The sequence below is a fragment of the Pelophylax lessonae genome, assembly GCF_965119305.1.
Source record: "Pelophylax lessonae genome assembly, chromosome: 6".
NCBI lineage: Eukaryota > Metazoa > Chordata > Amphibia > Anura > Ranidae > Pelophylax > Pelophylax lessonae.
The window spans coordinates 223,511,635-223,526,653 of NC_138773.1; positions in this window are offsets into that span (position 1 = coordinate 223,511,635).

Here is a 15,019-nt window from a genome sequence, read left to right on the forward strand (position 1 = left end):
ATGCAGGCCCAGCAGCTTCCCTCATTAGAGTCCTGCAGCTGCCACAGCTGATAGATAATTATGAAACCACTCCCATTTGACCCACTCAGCACAGAGGCACAGAGGAACAAACAATGATTTCTTCAGATTACCAAAAGGTAGGAATCTGCAACAAAGTTTCTTAAAATCCTTGTAATATAGATAGATCACCCAGAGGGTAATTCTTTTTTCTCAACAAAAGTGGAGTTATGCTTTAAAGGGGCAGGGCCATAACTTTTTTTCCAAGAATCTTTGAGTTAATATCTCAGCCTGTTTATCAAAATCCTCCAAATTGGTACAGTTCCGTCTAATTCAAAGAAACTGTCCCTTTGGAACTCTATTTAGCCAAGGCTGATGGTGACAGCTGTCCCTCAAAATAATTGCATTAAGGTCTATGGCCTTAAAGTAGGTGGAGGTGACAAGGCCCTCTTCCACTTTGATGGTCAGATCTAAAAAATGAATCTCCTTTTGACTCCTCTCATAATTAGGTTTAATACCCCTATTATTCTGGTTCAATGTTTCTAAGAAACTCACCAGAAAGGTGGAGTCTCCCCTCCAAAGGAAGAGGATGTCATCTATATATCGAGCCCATAGGGCCTGTTCAGGATCTGTTGCGCATAGAATGACATCCTTCTCCCATTTAGTCATAAATAGATTAGCCAATGCTGGGTGCATATTTTGCCCCCATCGCCACACCCCTGTTTTGGAGGTACAATTTCCCCCCAAACCAGAAGTAATTGTGTGTGGCTGCAAATTTTAACAGCTCCATAATGAAGTCCCTTTAGATAGGTACCAGACCAGAGTCTTTATCCAAATTATGGGACACTGCCGATGAACTCAAATTATGGGGAATAATAGTGTAGAGCGATGTGACATCTGCCGCCATTAACCACCACCCTTCCTGAAACGGACTTCTTTTATCATGTTGATGACAAATTTGGTATCTTTATTATAAGATGGCATTTTTCAATGGTTGTAAATATGTGTCAATATTTTTGCCAACCCGGGACATAACAGGATCAATACTGTTAACTATAGGATGTCCCAGGGGGCAAATTGGGTTCTTGTGGACCTTAGGTTAATAATAAATAACTGGTGTCCTTGGAAATGAGGGAACCAAAAATGATTTATCTTTTTTGTTCACGGTGCCCTGTTTGTGGCTTCTATTTACCAGCTTCTCCAAATCCCTTTTGTAATAGAGCCTAGGGTTCCTTCTTAGGGGGACATACATATCCTAGTCAAGAAATTATTCATTTTCGTTGTATAGGCACTTTTGTCCAGCACAACGATACCCCCTCTTTTGTCCGCCGGTCTAATTACCAATTCCTTGTGCTCACATAATTGTTGTAGCCCCGTCTCAAGATGGGCCAGCATTTTAAAATGTTTAACCTTGAACTTATCAGGGTCCCTAAGGACCACATCCCTGAAAATTATAATGGAGGATGCCATCCCACCTGGGGGGATAAACCATGATGCATCTGAAAGATTGGATGGTTGAATATCTGTAGAAATCAGTCTTACCTCTTTGATGGGGTTAGACAAAAATTATCTTTTCATGTCAAACTTTCATATATGCTTATGCACATCTATAAATGTTTGAAATGTATTAAAACCTTTAGAAGGGTCAAATTTTAGACCCTTATCCAGAATAGTCTATTCTTCCTCAGTGAGGACCTTAGAACTCAAATTGTATATCCCCATACCTGCTACTCTCTTTTTCGCTTGAATTCTCCTCCCCCTCTGGTCCCTCTTTTTGGTTTCCCATTTCTTTCTGGTATTGGCCCTGTTGGGGAAACCCCCAAAGTAGGGTCGCCCTGAGTGGGGACTCTGAACATGGGAGTTGCCAGTTGAACCTGCTTGATCCCTACCTGCTACATCTGCTACAAAACCCTGGCTTGCTCACCTCCTGGTGGCAGGATCCTGAGGACTGCAACCTGATACTAGCATGCAGCAAAACTGATCTCCACCATCAGGAGCTGTGGTGAAGAACGGCTAGTGCTTAGACCCCATACCTCAGATTTACAGCTCCTGATGCAGTACCTGGAAGTGTGGTTGATCTACCCTTGGAGGAATCTCTAAGTGACGCTACAAACTTATGTTTGTTTATACTATTTTCTGGTGAGTGTTGAGTCTCAAGTGACTTTTATCACAGAACATCTGAGTACTAGCCCAGGGATGTCACTCACTGAGTGTTTTAATACATTTTAAGCACTATTCAGAGCCATTACCCATCCTGTTACAATTGAGCCAGGAAGGCTTTGGTCATCGATTCAGATGTTGCCATTGTGTCTTTCAGGCAGCCCTGAATAATAATGTAGGATATTGCCATGAACAGCATGAAGGGTCAGTTACGTTAATAATTAATGTATTTATGTTTAACGTGTCCTTTAAATATCACTGTGTTTACAATAGTAGGTGAAAAAATGATTTACAATAATGTATGCAATTCTATGCACACCGTCACATTTACCCTTGCTTTGCAGCATTTAATCTCTCACATCCTTATACATAAGGCAAACAGCAGCTACCTTTAGGATCCAATCAGAAAGCAACATTCTGATATATTGCTAATGATAGATGACACCATATTTCCCATTGCATTATCTAATAAATTAGGCCCATGGGTTGATAGAGCATTAACTTCTCTTCAGTGATGTAGTGAGAAACCAGCCAGAATAAAATAGTGCAGACCTGCTTGTGAAATATTTATATTTCTTTCGTACTTTACAGACAGCCCAAGGCTGACATTTTAGCCAGAGAGTCAGTGGTGACCTAAAATCTGAGTGCCTGGCCTCACATAGGGGTTGATTTACTAAAACTGGAGAATGCAAAATCTGGAGCAGCTCTGTATAGAAACCAATCAGCTTCCATTTTTTTTTTTAAAGCTTAATTGAACAAGCTGAACACAGCTGTACCAGATTTTGCACTCTCCAGTTTTAGTAAATCAACCCCACAGCAGTGTTAATTTTGTCGACTAAAACCGACTAAAACGTTTTCGTCGACTAAATTAACACAATTTTAGTCGACTAAAATACGACTAAAACTAAAACAATTCAGATGATTAAAATATGACTAAAACTAAAATGGAATTTTAGTCAAAAGACTATAACTAAAACTAAATCGAAATTTGCTGCCAAAATTAACACTGGTGCATGCTCAAAGCTTAATACCATAATTAATAACATATTAGATTTTTCACTCCAGGACCAGCAGTAGTATATAATGAGTTTGGAAATTGTAGAGAAATGCTTAAATAATGCATTACAAATTACAATTGAACTACACCCATTCGATTATAGATGACTAAAATGAGTTATAGTCGACTAAAATGTAGGACGTTTTAGTCGACTAAAATGTACTGGAGTTTTAGTCGACTAAATATGACTAAAACTAAAACACTTGCAGAAGACTAAAATGGGACTAAAACTAAAATGCCATTTTAGTCCTAAGACTAAAAGTAAATTGAAATTTGCTGCCAAAATTAACACTGCCCCACAGTGTCCACCAAGCTCAAATGTTTGAGGATAGTGTGTGAAGTCAGGTAGTCAACAGGGCAGCCACATTCAGATTTCATATAACTTTTGATCCATCATTTGCCTTGGTAATGGCAGCTTCCAGGGGGTATTTAATTTTGTCATACACAGTACAATGTTGCAGAGAACAGCGCTAATGTCATTATGTGGCACTATTCACATTTGGGTTCAGAACCATCCAACAATGCCATAAGCAAAAGATGACCCAAAGACATCACATAACCAGTCAAAAGTCTGTAAAAAAATAAATAAATGTATACAGAAAATATAAAGAAATCAACAATGAATGTTGGGGAGGGTGTTGGTGCTAAAAACTGGATGTGAGTTTCCAGTTAACCAGTTAAGATGTGCAAATGCATAAATACCTATCTAGCAGGTGAGGCTCTTTTTATCAAAATTGTTTGTCAGTTAGTGTAGACTGAATTTCGCTGACTGCCCACCTACAACAAAGAATGACTTGGCAGAAGTGTGTGCTTGGACCTCAAAAACCTTTTGTTCATAGAAATTGTCATTCTGTCTAGAAATATTAATCTAAAGCTGGCCATACATGGATCAAATCCCCATGAGTAAGCTCCAGTGGGTGGAATAAAACGTGTTGGGGGGCGTGGCTTGGTGGGGGTCCTGGCTGAGACTGCCACTTGTCTACACACAGCAGGTCCTGTTCTGATGTGTGACTCCCGGGATCTTCTGCTCTTATCTGTCATACATGGATCAAAATTTATCCGGTTCAGCAGAGACTGGCCGAAATTCGATCCATGTATGAGCACCTTGATTGAACAGAATTCGACTAATAAGAAAACATGTAATGAGCCTGCAGTTCTAGTCATAGCAACAAGATGTATTTGATCGTGAGATAAAATGGAAGTCTATCATGCACACGTGGGTCCTTTTATGGACACTCCGAAGCTACATAAACACAGGATGCTTTCCAAGTTTCTCATCATTCTCTGTTTTAGCTGAGTGCCCTCACAGCCCCTTCTCATGAACCCTTTCCTACTGTCATCTTTGAGGCTTGTCTCTTTCATCCTAGTCTGTGGCTTTTGTACTGTATAGAATGGATGATAACAAAACATGTGTTTGGCTCATGTATGGAAGTATTCGATACAACAACTGTCTGAATTATTTCACAGTCACCAAATAGATGAAAATATGCACTAAACAAAAGCTTGAGTCTAAGGTTGCTCTGGGGTAGTACAAGATATTCTTATTAAAAACACACTGATACATTGATATATATTGGTCCAGGGCAGAAGTACCAACTCGTTCTCGGCCCATGAGAAGCTCAGCACTGATTCTTTGAAGCAAGTTATGTAGGTAGGCTGTACAGTCATGTGTGCTCCCTTCCAAGATTTGAGTGATGTTGCAAAGTGAATAAACAGTCTTAGAAATAGCCCCAGGGCTTGGGAAGTATTCAGACAAAGAAAATGCTGACAGATAAGAAACATTTGTCTTCTTGAGGGATACAATTTTCTATTTTATATATTGTCAGGAGGATAGCAGGGGTAGTTTAAACTCCTGTTTATTTGGTTACAGTGATGTGTTTTACAAGGGACAGATGATGGACACTACCCAGTGGTCAGGAATCTAACAGTCAGTTAAGTTACAGAGTTCACAATATGAGTCACGGAGAAGAAGACTAAAGAGAATATTGTCTGCTTAGTCCACACACCCTCTGTGCTGTTTTTTTCCATCCAGCTGTGACTCTCATGCCCTTCCCTGCTGAAGGTAACAGCATCATATGAGAAAGTACCAGGCCTTGTGGCTTCAGCCTCACGTGTATGAAATGAATGTGCTTTGCTTCTTTCCATGTACTTGAAAGTTTTCCTGCTTTAAATTTAATCCATCAGAGGTATGTGGTGTACCCGTGGTTCCAAATATATCCATTACCAGCATCCATTATCAGTAATATCTTGTTAAAGGGATCAGAGTTGCTGTCCATTATTGTGTTACTGTGTCAATATATAATATAGATGATCAATAACATGTATTGACCTTATATATAAATACATAAAGTTGGTTATTAGCATAATAATTGATTTCTAACCTTTTTTTTGATAATATTTGTAGCCCTGATGAAGGGGGCCTTCTGAACCCCCAAAACTTGCTAACCATTTTTATTGAGGCTTTGAACAGTAACATTCCTCTTGACACATTTCAGTGAACTAGTACTATTATTCTGCTTCTGGAAATGTAAAGGCTGTATATGTACTAAAAGGTTGGGTGTTTCTTTACCTAACCCTGAGTAATAGGTTGTGACATTTACAATTACATTACATTTACAATTACATTACATGTTACCATCAGGGCTGGATTAAGAGCATCATGGGCTTGGTGCTGAGGATTTTGAAGGGCCGTGCCTTGGCATGCACCCAGCGGAGGAAGGGTGCAGCCATGCATGCCTAATTCAACATGGGATGCTGTCTCTGAAGCCCATAAACACATCCATGCATCGGCAACTGTCCCTCCTTGTCCGGCCTTCGTGCTGTGTGGGGAGGTTCTGAGGGAGCTGCCTGGGGAAGCGAGCATAGAAGCCAGACTTCTGTGTTTACAAGTGACAGAAGAGCGGTAACAGTGAATATGGCCAACCCGGGGCCTATATAAAGGTAGGGGCCTGGAGCTGCAGCTCCAATAGCCCCTATGTTAATCTGGCCCTGGTTACCATAAATACTGTATCTAACTTTTTACAAGCTCTTCACTTGTTGTCACCACTGCCAAATATCTCATCTCCTATGATTTTCAATATTACTCCTGCAATGTTACTTTAGTGGCATGCAAAGTGTTAGAATCGTTTTCTGTTCTCAAGGAAATGACAACAATCATTGTTTTTCATTACTAACACAGCTCATGCTATTATTTGCTTTATGTCAAATATTTTAGCAAAATTATTGATAGCATCAGTTACCTCATCTGTACATATTGTGTCGATAAATGTCAAGAATGAGACTCATGCTTACCACTCTTAAAAAATGTCACTGGTTTCTTGTGAGCTAATTAATCAAATGTTGGTCTGCCCCAGATAAAAATAATCTTATATGGAAGTTAAATGTAAAGGTAGAAATACAATATGTAATTGGTGGTAACAGGTGACATGTCAGGTCATGCAAGTCATGCAGAAAAATCTGACGCACAGAGAGTAAAAGTGGGACAGGGAATCAACCTTTGTGACCAGCAGCATCTAATGTAATGTGCCAATGTTTAGTGAAGTCATGATGGCTGGCATGATGAACAAGCCAATTTTGAGCTCATGGTTCCTCAACTGTGATCTGTAGTAACCACAGGCTCTCTCATGGAGTGCAGAGTCTAAACCAAATTTACCACAAGGACCCTTTTATTGAAATGTGGATTTGACTGAATGAAAACTATTAGGTTGTGATCCTCCAGGTGCACCCCTTTGATGCAGAGAAACAAGAATATACACTTATTCCATGATTAGTTTAAGGTCAAAAAGAATATAATCCATTAAATAAAAGACAAGCCAAGATCAGCAACTTGCATCTGGTGAGCAGTATTCCAAATGTATCACTGCCCCCATAGGGTTTGCTGTGTGATGAGTTGTTGGGCCTCCTCTGATTACCTGCAGACAATCACTTAGAGCAATGGAAAAATGCAAAATAGCTGCGCTATGCACCGCAATGTAAATAATTGAATAGTTAAAAATATTAAATAAGAAGCAGCTTCACATATGGATTCTGAGGTAATCACGCAAGCCTATCTTGATATATTACACTATGTGAGGCTCCCTTTGTGTTTTTGAGAAATATGCTTACAGAGGATAAGCAGTTTGGAGGATGACTAATGATGGATATCTGCTGGGATGATGATCTGTGCCTTCTGATATCAGCTGATATATACTGCCTTTAAGATTGTGTGATCTGGTAAGGGTATTTAATATACCTCTATTGGTGGTGGTTCTGTGTCACCTGGTTCTTCGTGAGAGTGCTGGTGGATGTCATCCTTAATCTTCACGTGGATATCCGTTGTTATTTATGTGGATTCTATTAAGGACAATTCTTTACATAATTTTATGTGGACTTTTTATCATCATTATAAGCGCTACAATTAATACCCTTTTTAATCACTTAGAGCAGCCTTTTTCAACCAGGGTGCCCAGACACCCTGGTGTGCCTTGAGGTTCCTTCAGGGGTGCCTTGGCAACTGGCCTAAAAATTGCCCAAAAATTGTTTATGAGCCAGCGTGTGGAGAAAGTCTGCTCTTTTAGTTACACTAAGTCACAGGTTTGCATCATCAGTTGATGAGGAGGATGTGAGTCGCATGCATAGCATCCTTGTTTGACCCTCCCTTGTCCCTCTCCATCAGCGTTGGCGTCACATTAGCTGAGTAATGAAAAAAAAACTGAGGGAGAACAGAAACATTGGAATACTAGTCAGTACCAGTTTGCAAAAGTATATTTGCTTTGGAAGAATAGATCACCTCTAATGTTGAGTGTCCTACTTGGACCTGTGGATGTTGCTGCATTATGTAAAACTATTAAAAAAGCTTTTACATTTTAGAATGGGGCACCTCTAGACTGTCCATAATTTTTAAAGGGTGCCTCAAGATTGTCCAAAGTTTTTAAAGGGTGCCTTGACTGAAAAAAGGTTTGGAAACAATGACTTAGAGTATAGGTCACACTCCCAAAGGCTTGTTGCTCAATAAACAGTCCAGGGGTTTTGTTTTTTTTATTTATTGTTGAACCTGGATGGGAGCAGGGAATAGTGGAATACTCCAACTGGAACCATTTACAGCTGATCAGGACAACTCTCACTTGGCCTCACCAGGTTACTTGTGTAAGCAGTAACGCTGCTTTAACCATACTGCCCCATGGATGGAAAGGGTTAAGTCTCCTTGCTCTCTGTCTCTCCAGCAACAGACTTGGTGAACTACATTATCCTCAGGATAGTCTCTAGCATCCCCTTTACTGACACCCATCTACTGACTTTTCTAGCTGCAGGGATGGTCCGCCTCAGGTCAGGCCCCTGGACACCGATCTGTACTCACTGTATGCAGAATCAGATCCTTCCAGTGTCTCATTTCCAGTCAGCTCTACAGGACCTCCGGGTTCAGTTCCTCTCTAGCCCTTTAGGCCCTCAAGATGACTACCTGAGGCCGCATGGCAACTTCTACAGAGGAGAAGGCAGCCGCCCCCCTTCAAAACTCCGCTCTCCAGCTGAAAGACCACGAGCACATGTGCTCTTGCCATTTATACAGTATCCCAGTGTGCACCGAGTCACTTTTCTCTGCCAATCACGAGGGCTGTACTAAATGCCTGTGCACTCATTTGTCAGGTTTCCTCAAACTGTCCAATATGCCTCCCTATTGGACCAGTGTGAAACACTTCAGACAAACTGAGTGGCACCTGAGCGCAATGAGTAAACCTCACTAGCAGATTCTGTTCTCTGGTAGGCAGGGAACAATATAGATTTACCTGGCAATCTTTCTGGTAAGCAGAAAGGATCCAGAACAATACTCTATCTCTCTCTAGCACCTACAGCAGGGGTGTCCAACTCAATTTCATCGTGGGCCGCATCAGCATTATGGTCGCCCTCAAAGGGCCGGTTGTATCTGTAAGACTAGATGTCTAGAGCACTACCTCCCACTACATCAGATGCCAAGTGCCCCCCCACCATCAGAAGTCAAGGACCCCCCACCTTTCCTTACATCACAGTGGGGGAAGAGCATGGAAGCAGAAAGTGCAGGGTCTTCATTAGAGTCTTCTGAATGCTGGGAACAAGGGAGGTGGAAAAGAGGGGGTGCTGCAGCTGCACAGAGAGAAACAGGATTTGAAGGAGGAGTTCTGTCCCCTCTGCTGCCGACTACTGAGACAGGGGGTAGTGGAGATGAGGGGAGTGCTGCAGCTGCAGGAGAGGTGTGAGGGCCAAATGAAATGACCTGGAGGGCCAGATTCGGCCCGCGGGCCTTGTGTTTGACACATGTGACCTACAGTACCGTGGGGGGGGGGGGGTACACAAAAAAAGGACAGGATGTGGCCATAAGATCAGGACCAATAGATACGATTCCATGCAGAGTCTGATTAGCAGAGAAATACAGAGCTAGAAAGCATATATACACTGGTGATCCTAAAACAGTATGCCCATATGCTCATCTCATGTGTGCATCAACAAAAGAACAACGCTTTCTTACACACAGCACATGTATATGTGCATTCTAACAGGGAACACACTTCTAAATGTACGTGTATGGCTGGCCTTTATAACTTTGGGCCTGTTCACACCCCATGTTGCAGAAGCATGTGGTAAAACTTCTGTGTAAACACAAGGCACACAAAGAAACCAAACATAGGCATTGCAGTATCATTCATTTTGTAAAAGAAAATAAAAAATATTAGAGCAGGAACAATTTCTCCTATAGTTTGGTCCATTTAAAATGAGTGACCCACAGTAATGCAGTGAGCCACAACCAATGATAACATGCATTGCAACAAGTTTAACCCAAACACAAAGTGTGAATGGGCCCTTATGGTTTGATCCTTGCCTTTAATTTCTAAATACTTTTTTTTATTTACGTTAATGTTACAAGCATCCCGAGAGGGGAGAAAATAATTAAACCTGCACCCCAGATATATGGTAAAAGCACAATTTAATGTAATTATTTGTTTAAAAAATCACAGAATACACTTTTACATTAAAGCGGTTGTAAACCCTATGAAAAAAAAAAAATAAAAAAAAAAAACCTGCAAGACAAAGGCATAATGAGCTAGTATGCATCGCATACTAGCCCATTATGTTTAACCACTTTACAACCGGAGGATTTTGCTGTCTTCCGTCCAGGCCACTTTTTGCGATTCGGCGCTGTGCGACTTCAACTGACAATTGCGCGGTCGTGCGACACCGTACCCAAACGAAATTTACGTCCTTTTTTTCCCACAAACAGAGCTTTCTTTTGGTGGTATTTGATCACCTGTGCGATTTTTACTTTTTGCGCTATAAACAAAAAAAGAGCGTTTATTTTGAAAAAATAACAATATTTTTCACATTTTTTTATATGAAATTCCCCCCAAAAAAGATGTAAAAACCAATTTTTTTAAAAGTTTTTGGCCAATTTGTTTTATGCTACATATGTTTGGTAAAAAAAATCGCAATAAGCGTATTTTGATTGGTTTGCGCAAAAGTTATTGCGTTTACTAACAAAGGGAAAGATTTCTGTCATTTTTGGTGTTTTTTTTTTAACGCGTAATGGCGGCGATCTGCGATTTTTTTTGCAGGACTGCGACATTGCGGCGGACAGACCGGACCCCTGACTGACATTTTTGACACTTTTGGGGGTACCAGTGACATTACTGCAGTAATCAGTGCTATATATATGCACTGTTACTGTAAAAATGACACTGGCAGGGAAGGGGTTAATTTTATTGGAGAGGGAGGGGTTAATGTATGCCTGGTGCTTACTGACGTGTAGGGGGGGAGGTGACTATGTGATTCATGGACAGATCGGATGTCCAGCTATGCTGAACAGTCCGATCTGTCACTCCCTGTCACTATGGAGATCCGCCCGCTGTGTTTACACACAGCGGGCGGATCTCCAGACTCGATCCCCGACGATCGGGTAAGAGCAGCGGCGATCGCCGCTGCTCCTCCCCTGGCCCGACTCCCGCTGTGAATGAAAACAGCGGGAGCGAGCCTCCGGCGGCGCGCAAGCGCCGCCCAGAAGGGGAGGAGTCCAGTCACGTTAATACTACGTGGCTGGACGATAACGAACCACTCTGCCGCAGTAGTATTACTGTGAGCGGTTGCAGAGTGGTTAACTTACCTTAAAACGAAGCCCCGACACGGACCCCCGGACATCGATGCGGGCGCTAGCATGATCCCTCGTCGTCTCTTCCGGGTTCGGCGGCTCCGGCGCGCTGATTGGCCGGAAGAGACGGCTCCAGCGCGCTGATTGGCCGGAGCCGCGATGACGTCACTCCCGCGCAGTGATTTTTCCGGCAAGCTCCCGGCAAGTTAATTGAAGGTCCCCCCGGACCTTCAGAGCACATGCGCCGCTCGCGCGAGCGGCTGCATGCACTGTAAATATCACAGTGCCGGTTTAGGAGATATTATTTGTACCTACAGGTAAGCCTTATTATAGGCTTACCTGTAGGTAAAAGTGTCAAAAAGCAGGATACAACCGCTTTAAGTTAGCATAAATACATTATTCTGTCCCAATGATCAACCTTCTATAATCCCCTGCAGAATTGCACTGGGAGTAGGAGGGTCTGCTTCCTTGCACAGTGCTGTCAGGCAGCAGTTTGAATGAGAGTACCTTAGTGTACTTATCAGGGTACCTTATCCAATCACAATCTGAGGATAGGTTGGTGTCAAAATATATTTGCTTTAAAGATGCAGTGAAAACAAGATGCATAAAGGCAAGGCCACCAACCTGGCTGTGCTTTCTGGCAGTGGTGCTGAGAACACAAAGTAGAGAATTAAGGTGCTTTCATAGATACATTTCATGTATATGCATTTTAACTATGTACAGCATCTCACAAAAGTGAGTACACCCCTCACATTTTTGTAAATATTTTATTATATCTTTTCATGTGAAAACACTGAAGAAATTACATTTTGCTACAATGTAAAGTAGTGAGTGTACAGCTTGTATAACAGTGTAAATTTGCTGTCCCCTCATAATAACTCAACATACAGTCATTAATGTCTAAACCATTGGCAACAAAAGTGAGTACACCCCTAAATTTAAATGTCCAAACTGGGCCCGATTAGCCATTTTCCCTCCCCAGTGTTATGTGACTCGTTAGTGTTACAAGGTCTCAGGTGTAAATGAGAAGCTGGTGTGTTAAATTTGGTGTTATCGCTCTCACTCTTTCATACTGGTCACTGGAAGTTCAACATGGCACCTCATGGCAAAGAACTCTCTGAGGATCTGTAAAAAAAGAATTGTTGCTCTGCATAAAGATGGCCTAGGCCAGTGATGGTGAACCTTGGCACCCCAGATGTTTTGGAACTACATTTCCCATGATGCTCAACTGCACTGCAGTGTGCATGAGCCTCATGGGAAATGTAGTTCCAAAACATCTGGGGTGCCAAGGTTCGCCATCACTGGCCTAGGCTATAAGAAGATTGCAAATACCCTGACACTGAGCTGTAGCATGGTGGCCAAGACCATACAGCGGTTTAACAGGACAGGTTCCACTCAGAACAGACCTCGTCGTGGTCGACCAAAGAAGTTAAGTGCATGTGATCAGTGTCATATCCAGAGGTTGTCTTTGGAAAATAGACATATGAGTGCTGCCAGCATTGCTACAAAGGTTGAAGTGGTGGGGGGGTCAGCCTGTCAGTGCTCAGACCATACGCCGCACACTGCATCAAATTGGTCTGAATGGATGTTATCCCAGAAGGAAACCTCTTCTAAAGATGATGCACAAGAAAGTCGCAAACAGTTTGCTGAAGACAAACAAACTATAGACATGGATTACTGGAACCATGTCCTGTGGCCTGATGAGACCAAGATAAACGTATTTGGTTCAGATGGTGTCAAGCGTGTGTGGTGGCAACCAGTTCAGGAGTACAAGGACAAGTGTGTCTTGCCTACATTCAAGCATGGTGGTGGGAGTGTCATGGTCTGGGGCTGCATGAGTGCTGCCGGCACTGGGGAGTTACATACAGTTCATGAATGCAAACATGTACTGTGACATACTGAAGCAGAGCATGATCCCCTCACTTTCGGAGACTGGGCCGCAGGGAAGTATTTCAACATGATAACGACCCCAAACACACCTCCAGGATGACCACTGCCTTGCTAAAGAAGCTGAGGGTAAAGGTGATGGACTGGCCAAGCATTTTTCCAGACCTAAACCCTATTGAGCATCTGTGGGGCATTCAAACAGAAGGTTGAGGAGCACAAGGTCTCTAACGCCCACCAGCTCCATGATGTCGTCATGGAGGAGTGGAAGAGAACTCCAGTGGCAACCTGTAAAGCTTTGGTGAACTCCATGCCCAAGAGGGTTAAGGCAGTGCTGGAAAATAATGGTAGCCTTACAAAATATTAAACACTTTGGGCCCAATTTGGACATTTTAACTGAGAGGTGTACTCACTTTTGTTGTCAGCGGTTTAGACATTAATGGCTGTGTGTTGAGTTATTTTGAGGGGACAGCAAATTTACACTGTTATACAAGCTGTACACTCACTACTTTACATTGTAGCAAAGTGTCATTTCTTCAGTGTTGTCTCATAAAAAGATATAATAAAATATTTGCAAAAATGTGAGGGTTGTACTCACTTTTGTGAGATACTGTATTTGACTGTTTGCTGAAAGTTCCAGTTTAGGAACCAACATCCAATGCATGGTAGGTAAATCTATTTATCTACACTTCCAATTAATTTTAATAAATGTAAACTACATAAATTAACCAAGAATAACATGTTGCATGTACTGTTTGCTTTCTGTTACCACAATGCTGGCCATATTTGTTCTCTGCTGTCTTTTCAAACATGGTACAGGATGGTTATAATTTACACAGTGTAAAGAGCAATAATATACAGCCAAAACAACCAAGGAGCTGCCGTTGGTAAAGTTACAACACGCCATTGTTGATAACTATCTAAATATTTTTTTAATCCATTATTTCTAAGAAAATGCTAATGTTCTGAAACTGAATCTTAGTTTGTAAACTTTCAAAATATTTGTACATTAGGCTGCATGGATTTATACCAGCCTTTGTTTTCCATGGGATTCGCTACTATGATGTGCAACAGATGCTTTGTGTTAACATTAGCTAAGTGCTGATGGTGGGTATAAAATGTTCCTGTAGTGTGAAGTCAGTGTTCTCAGATGTGTGTGTATCATGTTTATATAGCTCTGAATTACGATGACAAGAAATACAGGGCAATGTACAGGAATGCATCAACTCACCAAGACTGTCTTCTGGGCACAAATAAATTTATCAGATCTGTAGTCTGGCCAAACTCCCACTCACTGGTCACTTACTTTCCTTTTTTTTTTTTCTGGCTGTTGTCCATGGGACAATTATTTGCTCAGGATGACTAATGACTAGGGTATTAGGTACTCTAAGTACTCTAAGACCAAGTAATATTCTAAAATCACCTTTTTACAGGCCTGTGTGAAACAAGCTAGCTATAGTAATTAAATACTGGCTTTACATTAGGATGTAATTAAACTGGCTAAGATTCTTTTATTTTCCTCACACTATCTTGAGTACTGAGGCTTTCATCTTAATTTCTGCATTGACTAAAGGGAAAAAAAATGTCTGTCCAGCCAGTCGATAGAATGCTCAATCAGGCATGGTGTCCCAACAGGAACTGAAACAGTTGCTAAATTCCCATATCCTACAGTCAGAGGCATTCTATCTATTTGTTGCTGGAAATCAGCACACGCATGCCCAATGAAATCCTACTATACAAATTTTTTCTCAAATACTGAAAACAACAAAAAGCAATGCTTGTCAAGGAGTGAACTGATGCTTGGGCAAAGCTTAAAAAGCTCTCTAGTACCT